Source organism: Carassius gibelio, chromosome B21, assembly GCF_023724105.1.
Source record: "Carassius gibelio isolate Cgi1373 ecotype wild population from Czech Republic chromosome B21, carGib1.2-hapl.c, whole genome shotgun sequence".
Taxonomy (NCBI): domain Eukaryota; kingdom Metazoa; phylum Chordata; class Actinopteri; order Cypriniformes; family Cyprinidae; genus Carassius; species Carassius gibelio.
The window spans coordinates 9,924,782-9,939,058 of record NC_068416.1 but is presented as its reverse complement, the minus strand read 5'-3'; the positions used below and the strand labels follow the sequence as shown (position 1 = coordinate 9,939,058).

Sequence of the window (14,277 nt, the reverse complement as noted above, 5' to 3'; positions counted from 1 at the left end):
CTGGCCTCTGTAACAGACAAAGTGCTGGTCTGAGGTCCTAAGGCACTGAGTTCTGTCTATGTGAGTGTGGAGCGCACATACCGGTTAGAGCACTGCCAGGCTGGGTCTGCCTCCTCCAGGGGCAGCGCTTGCAGGTTCACCACCTGATCCCTAATAGGAGTGGTGGGAACTTTGGGCACGTACCCAGGCCGGGGTCTCAAGACAATGTGAGTGTTGGCCGGCCCAAATTCCAGGCACACTTCATCAATCGAAAATCCAAACAGGTCTACCTGAGCGTCTCCGAAACATTCCCAAATCAGCTGAACCAACTGGGGGTGAAGTCTCCATTCCCCGGGGAGAGACTTCTGCTTTGAGAGCTCGTTGGCTGCACGATTGAGCCCTGTGGGTCCAACCATGGGGTGAAGGTTCGGAAGCAGGCCGGAGTGATGGTCACTCGGAGTGTGCCCAGTTGCCACGCCCCAGGAGCCTCTGAAAAAGTTTCAGTGGAACCGCTCTCTTGACCTCGAATTGTCTCAGGCAATTCAGCAGTGAGTAAGCCGCACAGACATGGCGACTATTTCCATACCGAGAAAAGAGATCCTCTGCACAGGGGAGAGTTTTCTCTTTTCCCAGTTGACCTGAAGACACAGCCGGGTGAGGTGTCTGAGCACCAGATCCCTGTGCTCACACAACCTTGCTCGAGAGAGAGCTAAAATTTAGCCAGTCGTTGAGGTAGTTAAAGATACGGACACCTCGTTCCCTGAGAGGAGCCAGGGCTCCCTCCACGACCTTCGTAAAGATGCGGGGAGACAGGGCCAACCCGAATGGGAGAACCTTGTACTGAAATGCCTGCCACACGAAAGCAAACCAAAGAAACAGTCTGTGTCAAGGAAGAATGGAGACATGAAAGTATGCGTTCTTCAGGTTGATTGCTGCAAAACAATCCAACAGAAGAATGCATTCAGAAATGCGCTTGGGTGTTAGCATCTTGAACGGGAGTCTGTGAAGGGCTTGGTTCAAGGTATGCAAGTCCAGGTTTGCCTGTAACCCACCTGTTTTCTTGGGTACTATGAAGTAGGGTCTGTAAAAGCCGGTCTTCATGTCGACTTGAGGGACTGGCTCTATCATGCCCTTTGCCAGCAGGGCCACGACCCCCACGCGCATGACAGGAGCATCTTTGCCCACCATCGCCGCACGAACACCCCGAAACCTGGGGGGGATGCTGGGTGAACTGAATCGCGTAGCCGAGCCTGATCATCCGGATGAGCCAGCAGGATGGCCTGGGAAGCTCTAGCCAGGCTCCCAGAAACTGATCCAGCGGGGTCAAGGGAACTACAGGTGGAGCAGACAGCCCCGGCATGAGAGGTATAGTGTCCCTTAGTGGAGGTGGAGTGTGTGGGCACTCGTCTGAGTCCAAGTAGCAAAGAGGGCATGAGAAGGCAAAGCGTCCTCAAGCCAGCTTTTCATGGAAACTGGCAAGGGGAGAGGGTAGCAAGAGATGCAAGGAAGCACATCGCCAACTGTCGTTCGTGCCCTCTTGGGGACCGGCGGTCACTAAAAGAGCTGAGGAAACCGCTCTTTTAGTGAAGGTTCTTTTGTGTACCACTGGGCGCATTCATTTGTACCACTCCTCCGGGGGAAGGAGTGGTCCTGCTACCATCTCCTGACGTCTCCAACTCCTGGTTGCCCATCTCAGGAATTCCGCTTGGCCTGACATTCTCTTTCTGACGTAACGTAGAATGTGACCGACTGAAAGGGAACTGTACTTAACTGTTGTGAATGTGGACTTATAGTTTACTTCAAATTTTGTATATAAAATTATTGCAAATATCATGATATTACTGAAATAAAAAGCCACTTAAGTGTACTGAAGAAGTCCATATTCTTGACTATTTATTAACCAACTGCTTGATGCTGCACTTATTTTCTACTTTGACCTAAAGTTCAACTAACTGCAATTTAATATAAATGTAAACTACAAAGCATTTTCCTTTAATCAGAATTAACATGTCATTATATGTTTGAAAAAATGTATATTATTTCTGTAATCTCTACTTTTTTTTTTTTTTTTTTTTTTTTAAGTACTCTAGGACTATCCTAAAGTTTACTTCTTTTATGATAGGGAGGACTGCTAATCTCTAAATGTAAAGTTCGTAGGCCTATTTATTATGGGTTTTCTATGGGTCACTTTTTAAAAAATGAGTGAACTAGCCTGTCTGTATGGCTTTAGCATCTAGAAAGTGAATATTTCTCTGCTTCTAGTTGTGTATTTTTTAGTGCACTCACTATATGCGTGAATTGGCCACTATTGTGATTTGAAGGTCTAGTTTTGTGTTGGATGTTTAATTTTTACAGATTTTCTGCTCCTTTATTCAGGATAGGACATATTTACATTGACATATTCTAAGTCGCTCTAGATCTCTTGAAAGGCACAAAGACACAGATTATGGTAAAATGCCTTTATTTGAAGTATAAAGGGTGAGATGTTGTTAAGGTCTTGGGAGGTATTCATCTTCCTCGTATTCACTTTCTATTACAACAGAATTGGTCTGACAGAGTTTTTCACCTCTAGGGAGAAGAACTGCCACCTGCAGAAAACAAAACCAGACTTTTAATAAACTAAGACTCTTGTCATTTTTTAGTTTTGGTGTGGAAGTAGTAAAGTATGTAAACCTACCAAGTGTTGTTTGTTCATGGCGAACATCATCTGGTCATATATTATAACTCCACCTGAACCTTTAGGGTTTTCCACACACTGGACAGGGGTCTAAATATATCATTGCATTTGTTAATGTCATGAATTACACTGAATTACACTGAACTAAATTATAAATGCAACAGTTTTGTTTTTGCCCCCATTTTTCATGAGCTGAACTCAAAGATCGAAGACTTTTTCTATGTACACAAAAGGTCTATTTCTGGCAAATATTGTTCACAAATCTGTCTAAATCTGTGTTAGTGAGCACTTCTCCTTTGCCGAGATAATCTATCTTCCTCACAGGTGTGACATATCAAGATGCTGATTAGACAGCATGATTATTGTACAGGTGTGCCTTAGGCTGGCCACAATAAAAGGCCACTCTAAAATGTCCAGTTTTATCACACATCACAGTGACACAGATGTCGCAAGTTTTGAGGTAGTGTGCAATTGGCATGCTGACTGCAGGAATGTCCACCAGAGCTGTTGCCCGTGATTTGAATGTTAATTTCTCTACCATAAGCCATCTCCAAAGGAATTTCAGAGAATTTGGCAGTACATCCAACTGTCCTCACAACCGTAGACCACGTGTAACCACACCAGCCCAAGATCTCCACATCCAGCATCTTCACCTCCAAGATCGTCTGAGACCAGCCACCTGGACTGCTGCTGCAACAATCAGTTTGCATAACTAAATAATTTCTGCCCAAACTGTCAGAAACCATCTCGGGGAAGCTCTGCATACTCTTCGTCCTCATCCATGTCTCGACTGCAGTTCTTCGTTGTAATCGACTTGAGTGGGCAAATGCTCACATTCTATGGTGTCTGGCACTTTGGACAGGTGTTCTCTTCACGTATGTATCCTGGTTTTCACGGTACAGGGCAGATGGCAGACACTATGTATGGCATTGTGTGGGTGAGCAGTTATCTGATTTGTGGATCGAGTGGCCCATGGTGGTGGTGGGGTTATGGTATGGGTAGGCATATGTTATGGACAACGAGCACAAGTGCATTGTATTGATGGCATTTTGAATGCACAGAGATACTGTGACGAGATCCTGAGGCCCATTGTTGTGCCATTCATCCACGACCATCACCTCATGTTGCAGCATGATTATGCACGGCCACATGTTGCAAGTATCTGTACACAATTCCTGGAAGCTAAAAACATCCCAGTTCTTGCATAGTCAGAATACTCACCGAACCAGGACAATTAGATGAGCCCCGGATACAGATCCACTGTAAAGACCTCGTTTCAAATGACCACTGGGACAGACCACAGGAAACAGATGATTCTTCTGCACAATCTGACTTTGCTGCAGCCTGGATTTGAACTGCTGGTTTCGTCTGGTCAGAGGAGAACTGGCCCCCCGACTAAACCCTGGTTTCTCCCAAGGTGTTTTCTCCATTCTGACACCGATGGAGTTTGGATTCCTTGCTGCTGTCGCCTCTGTCTTGCTTAGTTGGGGACACTTCATTTACAGCGCTATAGTTGACTTGATTGCAAATGATTGCATAGATACTATTTAAACTGAACTAAGCTGAATGATGTAATTTGTAATTTGTAAAAGTAATTTGGACCCCATCCAAACCAACCCCATGCCCCCCCCCAACCCAACCCCGGACCCCCATACAGTAAAACTGCACATTTTATGCTGGCCAGCCTACGACACACCAGTGCAATAATCATGCTGTCTAAATCAGCATCTTGATATGCCAAACCTTCGAGTAAGATGGATTATCTTGGAAAAGGAAGTGCTCACTTACACAGATTTAGACAGACTTGTGAACAATATTTGAGAGAAATAAGCCTTTTGTGTACATAGAAAAAGTCTTTGATCTTTGAGTTCAGCTCATGATAAATGGGGGCAAAAACAAAGGTGTTGCGTTTATAATTTTGTTCAGAGTACTTTTAAGAATTTACAAAAATATATATTAATGTCATTATTGATTCTATTGGTAATCAGTAATTAATCTATTGAAAATTTTGATAAACTAATCAGAGTATGATATAAACTTTGACATAAAGATTGTAGTTTCTTTTACAAAATCCACTTTAATGCTACTTTTGAAAAGTACATTCGATAAGTGTTAACACAGTGCTAGAACTGTCAGATATAAGCATTATTGTAAGCTGTTTATGGTTATAATTATTAAAAACAATGAGTCAAATATTTTTTTGACATCAAACGTAAGTACAGACCATCCCACAAACACAAATACCTTAATTTGACCCACTGAGGGTTGACGAGGGAGACAGTGCAATGTACCCTGAAAACAAAAGCAAATAAAACAGTAGTTAGCAGAACCTAAATCCAGAGTGTGAATCATAAGGACGTTTGACCATCGTAATGAAGACTTTAACTCCTCAAAGGAGTCTTATACTGTATGTTTAAACTGCATGTTTTATCATGACACTGTCCTGAAGTTAATTAAAACCTAATTCAAGTGAACTAAAAATTACTTATTCAGTTAATCATGTCGGTAGCTCATGGATCGGGTCTTGTAGCTTTCTAAACCAGAACTTTAACCCCTACACCACAAGTTGTGCATAAAGCATTTTTAAAACTGTTTGTGCTACAGAGTAATATTCACTACTACAATATTCAAAAGGCTTCATTATAGGCTTCAATTTAAATGGTTAAGCATCTTAATGAATGAAAAAGTGCCCAAAACAAGAAGTCAACAAAAATGGCAACTAAAAATAAATAATAGTTAATAATAATAGTAGAAAATGTAAGATTTTAGCAGTTTATAGACTCTGTAGACCAAACACCGATGTAAGCTGGAGCGGTTTACCTAAGCCACAAGGCTAATAAGCTAACAGCTTCTTTTCTTCTTTTTTTGTGGCAACCGAAACATAGCACTGCTGACATTGTAACATAGCTTTATTAGTTTTCGCAGTATTATCATATTTAAATTTATTATCACTTTAAAAATGATAGACTAATATAGGTTTAGATAGAAATTCTTAACATGAGCAACATTTATACTTAGCATACCATTGCGCATCTGCTTTTCCACAACTGATTACAAAAGGGTGCGCCATCTAACGGAGGTCCTCCAAAGACTAGAAGTAAAAAATGTATATGAATAAATAAAAAAAGACGGCTAACAAAAAAAAAAAAATTACAAATGAAGCATATATTGTTTAACTATATATTAAATGTATATATGATAATTATTTTTGGATCTAATCAGTAGGAGTCACAAACTTTTATTTTAACATAAATATTGTCTAATATTGTAACAGCAAATGTATTACATGCTTATTACAGGCTTTAAGAACAAATAAATAAATAAATAGCCATAAAAGCAGATCAAGCAATTTGTTTAATTAAAACAATCTTATTTGTCACTTCCCTGTGTCGCCTTCAGTCACAACCACATTTTTCTGCTTCATGTCTTCATGTTAACTTATTAAGGGTAGACTTTACATCCTGTAGTTGCTCTTTAGTTGTTCGTCAAGGGTCTTCTGATGGTTCTTCCATGAGCTTTGGTCTTTTAATGAACATGACAAATGTGAACATAGTTAAAAGAACTTGTCTGATTGTTCTAAATAATAATGTGTGATGTGGTGGTTTTCTAGCTACAAATGAAACTGTCATGCACAGGATGCAGTTCTGATGATCAAAACCAAAACCCCAAAAAACAACCCACTATGAATAAGCATTTATACATGAACAGTTACTTCTGATTAGTTCCCATAAAGTAACATTCAATTTGATCCTTATAACAACAAATGCATTATTAACTATAGTGTTAATAAAAAGTTAATTTCAAAGCTAAAACAGAAATGATTTAATTTTTTTATAATTTTCATGAATATGATATTTCATTCCTGTATTGTCTTACATGAGAAACATGTAATCTAAACATGTCAAAATGCTTTTGTAACTTTAAGAAGACTTCAGGGGCAAAATATACATATTTTGTATTTTAAATATATTTGTAAAGCATTGCTTGAGTGTTTCTTTCCTGAAACTTTGTGCCTGTTTGGAAGTTTAACAGAGAACTGAAACTTCAAAGGCCTAGTTCTACCTCAAGACTCCAGATTTGCTGAACCAAACTATACTATTTGAGGTTGACCATGTTAAAAAACAATAATTTAAACAATCAAAAACAATCAAGACTTGTTTAAATGTGATGTTAAATTTTAACATAATACATTTAGCAGTAACATTTGAATGTAAAGGCTAGTAAGCAACAAGAAAGTATGTGGTTTTAAGACTAGAAACAGCATTATGTCACAGAACTGGCATATTGTCTTGCTACACACAGCAGGGACCTGAGCAGAAGAACACCTTCTTCATGGACAAACACATAGGTCAGTTTTTTTTTTATGAGAATGCTTTGCTGTTGCAGGAAGTGGAAATCTTAACTATATGAAATATATCATGGATTCTTTAAAGTATCAGTCTATTTTCACAAAGATTGTGAAGTTTTTGATGAATAGACTAAAGCTAATTTCAGTTATTGGACCTTCCAATAGGACAGTCTTAGCAAAGCCTACATTAAAATCTACTGAATCTTAATTCAGGGATCGATCATAGAATTTTCTTGAGTGGCCTGTTTGGTTTCCAGATTTAAATGTCATTAAAGGGGTCATCGGAAGCGATATGCACTTTTACAAGTTGTTTGAACTGAAATGTGTGTTGGCAGTGTGTGTACACAACCACCCTATAATGATAAAGTTCCACCCAGTTTTTTATTTATTTATTTTTTAATCTCATTAAATAATTTCTCCTTTTTCTCAAATCAAGCCATTCTTCATTCACTTGCATTTTACCTTAGACCCACCCTGCGTGAGCTGAATGCACCCCCAAGCTACCTAAATGCATGTATGTTCAAGACAATAATTTGTGATCCAGTCTCACCTTCAGAAGTATAAGGTTATTTTATGAATCTTTGCAAAACCAAGGGCCGGTGTTGTCATGACACTGGTTTGAAATATGGATGTTCTCCTGCCTGCACTGCAAGAAGCCTCACTCTTTTTTTATTATTATTTGACAGTAGTCCTCATTTTTTTAATTCTATTTCCACAGCCCAAAAGCTCTTACCAGTCTGCAGGTTAATGACATAATTATCTTTTCACTCTTCCAACAGCAACACATAAAAAAAACTCAATTTGTTGGAGATATCCGAGCATAAAATGGATAGTAGAAAGTGCAAAGGCATCACTGAAAAGGACAGTTTAAAAATAAAATAAATAAATAAAGCTCTAGAAAAGTAAAATCAATTACTAGACTATAGAGAACAGTACACTACTTTAGACTTATATACCGGGATTTTGCTGACATTATTTTAATATAGTCAATTGTGAACTAAAATGGAGCTGTGACAGTGTCTGGTCTGTGTATCCCTGGGTGTCCACTGTGGTCTCACTTCCCCATATAGTCACCCCACTGCAGGTACTACATTTCCCACAAGCCTTTGTCTGATTTGATCTGACTGGATTATGATAATTTGGATTCTCCTAATAAAACACTGCAATTGGATCTCTCTATATGTGTGTACATTCATGACAGAAGGACTCCATCATGCCCAGATCCGGCAGTGTGGGATTTAGAATCCATTCCCCAGCCACCATGGAGGAGCAGAGGGGGAGACTTCTGAACCTAACCACCCTCCGTCACGAGGGGAGTGAGGTGGGTGATTTGGCTCAGAAGTTTTGGACTATTGGAGTAGGGCTGGGGTATAAGGATGATGCACTTAAGGACCTGTTTAACGCTTGTCTGGATTACCCTTTGCCTCGGTGGGAGATGAAGGGGCTGGAGGTCCTGGACTTTTGGGGGTTCACCAGTTACCTACACCATCATGCTCAATGGGATACACTGACCGCACCCGTCTCTCCAGTCGACACACCTGTCTCTCGATGGCCGATTCTATGCCGGTGTCTCCAGAAAAGATGGCCACCAGCCCAGCGCCACGGCACAAGAGGGCCGCCAGCACAGCGCCACTGCACTGACTTTCCAGAGTCGAGTCAGATTGCCGTTGACTTTCCAGACTCGTGTCAGGTTCCCGTTGAGTCAGGTCACCGTGGATGCTCCAGAGTCAAGTCAGGTTTTGTCGACTTTCCAGAGCCGAGTCAGGTCCCCGTGGACACTCCAGAGCCGAGTCAGGTCCCCGTGGACTCTCCAGAGTCGAGTCAGGTTCCCGTGGACACTCCAGAGTCGAGTCAGGTCCCTGTGGATGCTCCAGAGTTGAGTCAGGTCCCCATTGATCAGGTCACCGTTGATTTCCCAGAGTCTAGTCAGATCACCATTGATCGTCCTGAGTCAGGTCAAGTCACCATTAACACCCATGAGTCAAGCAAAACCACAGTTAGACCTCATGAGTCAAGTCAAGTCACTCTTGATCTCCATGAACAAGGTCAAGGCACCGTTGATCTCTGTGAACAGGGTCACGGGTTAGTCTTTATGAGCCCAGTCAAATCACTACTGTTCTTCCAGAGCCTGGTCACGTCGCATCTGAACTTCCAGAGCCTCGTCGCATCCTGTCTGTTGTACCCAGCAATGCTCTCTCAGCCAGTTTTATTGCTGTCAAGGAGACTGTTACAGCTGTGGAACCTCCCATCTGCTTGGCCTAGGTGGGATCCAGTTCCGCCTGGGCCGTCCCGGTGGGCTCCAGTTCCACATGCTTCACCCTGGATTCCTGCTCTGTCGGCACTGCCCTGGGCCCCTGAACTTTCCGATCCACCCTGCCCTGGTCTCTTTGTTTTGTTTTGTTGTTTTTTCCACTTCCTGTCCCTGTTCTCCTCTATGGACCTGGCCCTCCATCCCTCCCCCTGATCCTCCACTAGTCTACCTCCCTCCTGGTCTCTTTGTACTTTGGTTTGTTTTGTGTTCTGTGGAGCATCTGGTAGCTGCTTCTTAGAGGGGGGGTAATGTCACAGTGTCTGGTATGTGTATCCCTTGGTGTCCACTAGTGGTCTAAATTCACCAAATAGACACCCCACTGCAGGTACTACTTTTCCAACAAGCCTTTGTCCGATTCATCACTGTTAATTGCAGCCCTTTTAATTGCACTCAGCTGTTCCCACTTTCATCGTTTTCACCTGTCCATATATACCCTGTTTGTTTCTATCAGTTTCATGGAGTCCTTGGTTTATGTCCTGCTTTTCATGTTCGTTAGTTTGTGTCATGTTTCTTGTTGTGGACTGCTTTTGTGGATATTGACCTCTTACCTGACTGGATTACGATTATTTGGATCTCTCTATTTGTGTGTACGTTCGTAACAGGAACTCCATGGATGAAAATGAGTCCCATTCCGGCCCTGCAGAACAAAAACAATGGCGATGGCATCCTTCATTCACAGGTTATTGACGTTCGTATGTAGCACGGTATGGTAGAGGTGTAATCGAGCCATAAAAGTTAGGCCCGACAGGCCCCAAGCCCGACAGGTTTCGGCCAGATCCCGAAAAGTACATTTTGGCTGACAGTTTTTTAAAAGCCCGAACCTGTTTACAGCCCGACATTATTCAAATGTGCGCACACACACAGCTCTTTTGCCTTTTGTTTACTTTCACTTAAGAAATAACTGACAGTTTTTTCGAGCATAATTTCCAAGGTACAGAATTTCCAAGCACAAGAGCAAAAATAAGCAAATTCGATGTTCAAGTGTTTTGAGATGCCTTTCTCTACCTGAGCCCTGAACACCTGAACACCGCGAGTTTTGTTTGTTCAAACTGCGATTTTATTTGTTAGTTCAGGTGCAGCAGGAACTTCGAGGTGAACTTCGCAGAAGAGAGCTCGGTTCAGTGTCGCTGTCCGTGATACGCGGCTCTCTCTCTCTCTCGTGCGCACCTAACACCAGTTTCAGTTTACTCTGTTCAGTTTTTCCACGTCTTGTGTTTGGATGCTTTAATGTTTAAATCGACAAGCGGTAAGGCTTAAAAACATGTGAAAAAGATAAGCTTTATTGACAATGCGCAGCAGTGGCCCGTCAACTGTCCTGAGCATCTTTTTAGGCTGGCCTCAGCCAGTCGGTTATATACATCAAGGTGAAAGTCATCATAGCTTGATTAGTATAGACCCAGCTCCCAATAGATGGGAATAGATTAACGGCGATATTTTTTTTATCGCCTAAAAAGAGCAGCACGTTAATGCCGATAACGGCCCACCACTAATATATATATATATATATATATATATATATATGGCATTATTTTACTTATATGGAATTATTTTAACTCCATAGCACGTTTCCCTAGACACTACCATGCTGGCTAGTTCTTAGAACAGAGTTCCTAGAACTATATGGTGTGAAGGCGCCTACTGAGAAGAGCAAGATAGGGATCAGACTTACTGTCTGCAGCCTTTTGCAGAAGTTGCTTGAGAATGTGAACTCCTTTCTCAGCCTTGCCATTTGACTGAGCATATTCTGGTCTCGAAGTTATATGCTTGATGTCATTTTGCACTGAAAACTCTTGCCACTCTTTACTGTTGAAACATGGGCCATTGTCACTGATGACACTCTGTGGTATACCATGTCTTGTAAAAATGTATCTTGTATGTGTTATTTAACACTTTGTAGACACATTTGAGAGTAAGGACAATAATCAGTAACCACTAGATATTTATTGGCTTTCAGATGGACGAGATCCATTCCAACCTTCTATCAGGGTGATGCTGGTAGGTCTGGTATTATCATTGGCTCCTTAGTTTGCTTATTTCTGAATTTTGGACATTTCATACTGTCTCACCATGTTTTCACTGTCTTTGTTGTTTCATTAGAACACACTTAGATCATCTCTGATGTCATGATATTTAGGAGATTGACTTGTCGTCCATACATTATGCAGGTTTCTTCAGCTATTTATATGGCAAACCCCGTTAAAATACATACACAAGAATGCTTAATTTATTTAACTTGTTTTATGTTCAATGCTATCTGCGTGTCCTTAGAATGATTATATATGCTCTAAACTCTATACATAAGAAATATGGATGAAAAGAGCATTCACATATCTTATATGTTGACTTTGCCGTTTTTTTAAGCATGCTGCACACTGCTACAGCAAGCACTACTCATATATTTAAATGTTGAGAAGTGAGCTCATTGCCTACCGATACAAGAGAGAAACAATCGGTTGTGCCATGTTACAATGATGTTTGTGGTTATATAAGATTGAGTTAGACCTATTGGACTGCGCCATCTAGAGTTTCATGCCAGAACTCTATAAATGTATTGTATATACAGTGCCTTGCGGAAGTATTCAAACCTCTTCATCTTTTTCACGTTTTGTTATGTTGCAGCATTGTTAAGCATGCTTTAAATGACTTTTTATTTTTATTTTTACATCAATATATATTCTATACTCCATAATGGCAAAGCAAAAACAGAACTGTCACAAATTTCTAAATATATATATATATATATATATATATATATTTAAACTGAAATGAGAACATTCAAACCCTTAACTCAGTACTTAGCTGAAGCACCTTTACAGCCTCAAGTATTTTTGGGTATCATTCCTGTTATACAGTGACTTTTATGTCTCAATGATTTATTTAATCATATTTTTTTCTAAAATGAGTCACATATTTATGAGATATTTAGGTCTTCTTTATCACTTAAACAAAGATAATAGACATGATAAATACTATTTTGTATTTTACACACCATTGATATATGCATTCAATTTTATGGTGTCCTCAGTGCAAAGTAATCAACTTCCACAAGAAATCTAAACCAATGAATGACAGAAAACTCAAAATATGTTTATATTATGTTATAGACTAAGCTAAACTTCCTCTAATCATACATATAAATCATGTGAAAATATAGTTGTTATTTTTTTTTTTTACAATTTTCTTCAGTTACCGTGTCCCTGAAGTCATTCTGTTAGTACATACTTTCTCGTCTTCCAAAAAACGACTGCAATGTCATTGAGACCATTTTATAGAAGTGACCATTTATTTTTCCCACTGGAATTCATCTGTCAAAATTGAGGTAAGCTTCAACTCTCAAGCCTAACTTTTTTTTGTAGTTTTTGAAATGTTATACTGCTTGTCCCACCCTTAAAGTTCCACCCAGTTAGGCTATATCATGGAGAATGTTTGTCCTATCAAAAAAATGTAAAAACAAATCTCAAATAGTTAATCTGTTGAAGGTTAGCAAGCTAAATGTTGATCACTCAAAGAGCTATTGCTAATTTAGATCAAAATTTTCCACCGTTAGATTGGAATGTGCAACTAACAGGGTGTAAATCTAATAGAATAAATAGTATTTAGTGTATATGGCAAATCCATTTATATATATATATATATATATATATATATATATATATATATATATATATATATATATATATATATGTATATACACACACACACAGTATATATAGATAGATAGATAGATAGATAGATATAGATATATATATATATATATATATATATATATATATATATATATATATATATATAGATAGATAGATATAGATAGATATATATAGATATATTAGATACTGTGCAAGAACCCCTTTAGCTCCCAGGTCACTTGTACAGAACTCGATCTTGGAGGTAAAAAACAAACAAACATTAAAACCCACTATGCTAAGTGTGGATATATTAAAATATTTGATACAATAAACACAGTGTCCATTTTTTCCTTCATAAATATCATCATAATAATAAAAACATAATTATTAAAAACATAATTATTTTTCATAATTATTATTTTTTTGGGTCCCCGAGGCAACTGACCAATATCCATTTCTAATAGTTAAACATGTCACTATTTTGGTAGAATGCAAAAAACAAAAATCATGTAACTTTTTTCCCAACACTTATGAAGCCAAAATGTTACAGCATACAAGGAATGACCCATTTGGCAATTATCTACCATTCTTTACCTCTCCTGTTCAACTCACAAGCTCTGTCAGGTTGGATGGGGCAAACACATTTTCAGGTTTCTCCAGAAAAATTTGATTGGATTCAAGCTCAGGCTGTGGCTGGGACACTGTGGCTGGGACACACATTCACAGAGTTGCCTATAAGCCACTATTGCTGTGTGCTAAAGAGTCACAGCGCTTGTTCTGTTGGAAGGTAACACTTCTGCCTAGTCTGAGATTCTGAAAGCTCTAGATAGTACTGGACAATATTTTGGTGCATTGACCAGCACACTTTACGTTGGGAATAGTACTCTGAAGGTGTTTAGCACTGCCTGGTTTCCTTAAAACACAAATAATATTGTCTGAGGGTCTTTTAGGAACTTTTTGCAAATTTCAAGTGTGTTTTAATGTGCCTGAACTAAGGAGAGGATCGAGTCTGGCCACACAGACATAAAGCACAGATTAGTGCAGTGTTGCAGCAATGTTTTTCCTTCTATAGGTTTCTCCTGTCATGGAGCTCAACTAGGGTGACCATCAGCTTCTTGGTCACCAGTCTAAACAAGGCCCTCTTTAAGTAATTGAAAACAGTTTAACATAAAACGTGACCAAAAAATGAAGAGGTTTGAATGCTTTTGCAAAAGCACTGTATATATTTATGTGTGTGTGTTTTGAAGAAAAACGAGCAGTTAGAAAACAAATAAAGGGTGCAAGTCTTGAATTTTATGCAAACAGCTATTGGTAGCCAGTGCAAATTGATGGACAG

General features: G+C 39.6%; 1 long non-coding RNA gene across 1 annotated transcript; it reads right to left on the bottom strand.

The window, feature by feature from the left end:
• Positions 1 to 2,435: 2,435 nt before the first annotated feature.
• Positions 2,436 to 6,249, bottom strand: LOC127985435 (uncharacterized). The gene is made up of 4 exons (XR_008160650.1): positions 5,680 to 6,249; positions 4,901 to 4,948; positions 2,657 to 2,746; positions 2,436 to 2,567 (listed from the first exon to the last, which is right to left on the bottom strand). It is a non-coding gene; the product is annotated as an uncharacterized LOC127985435 (long non-coding RNA).
• Positions 6,250 to 14,277: the final 8,028 nt, after the last annotated feature.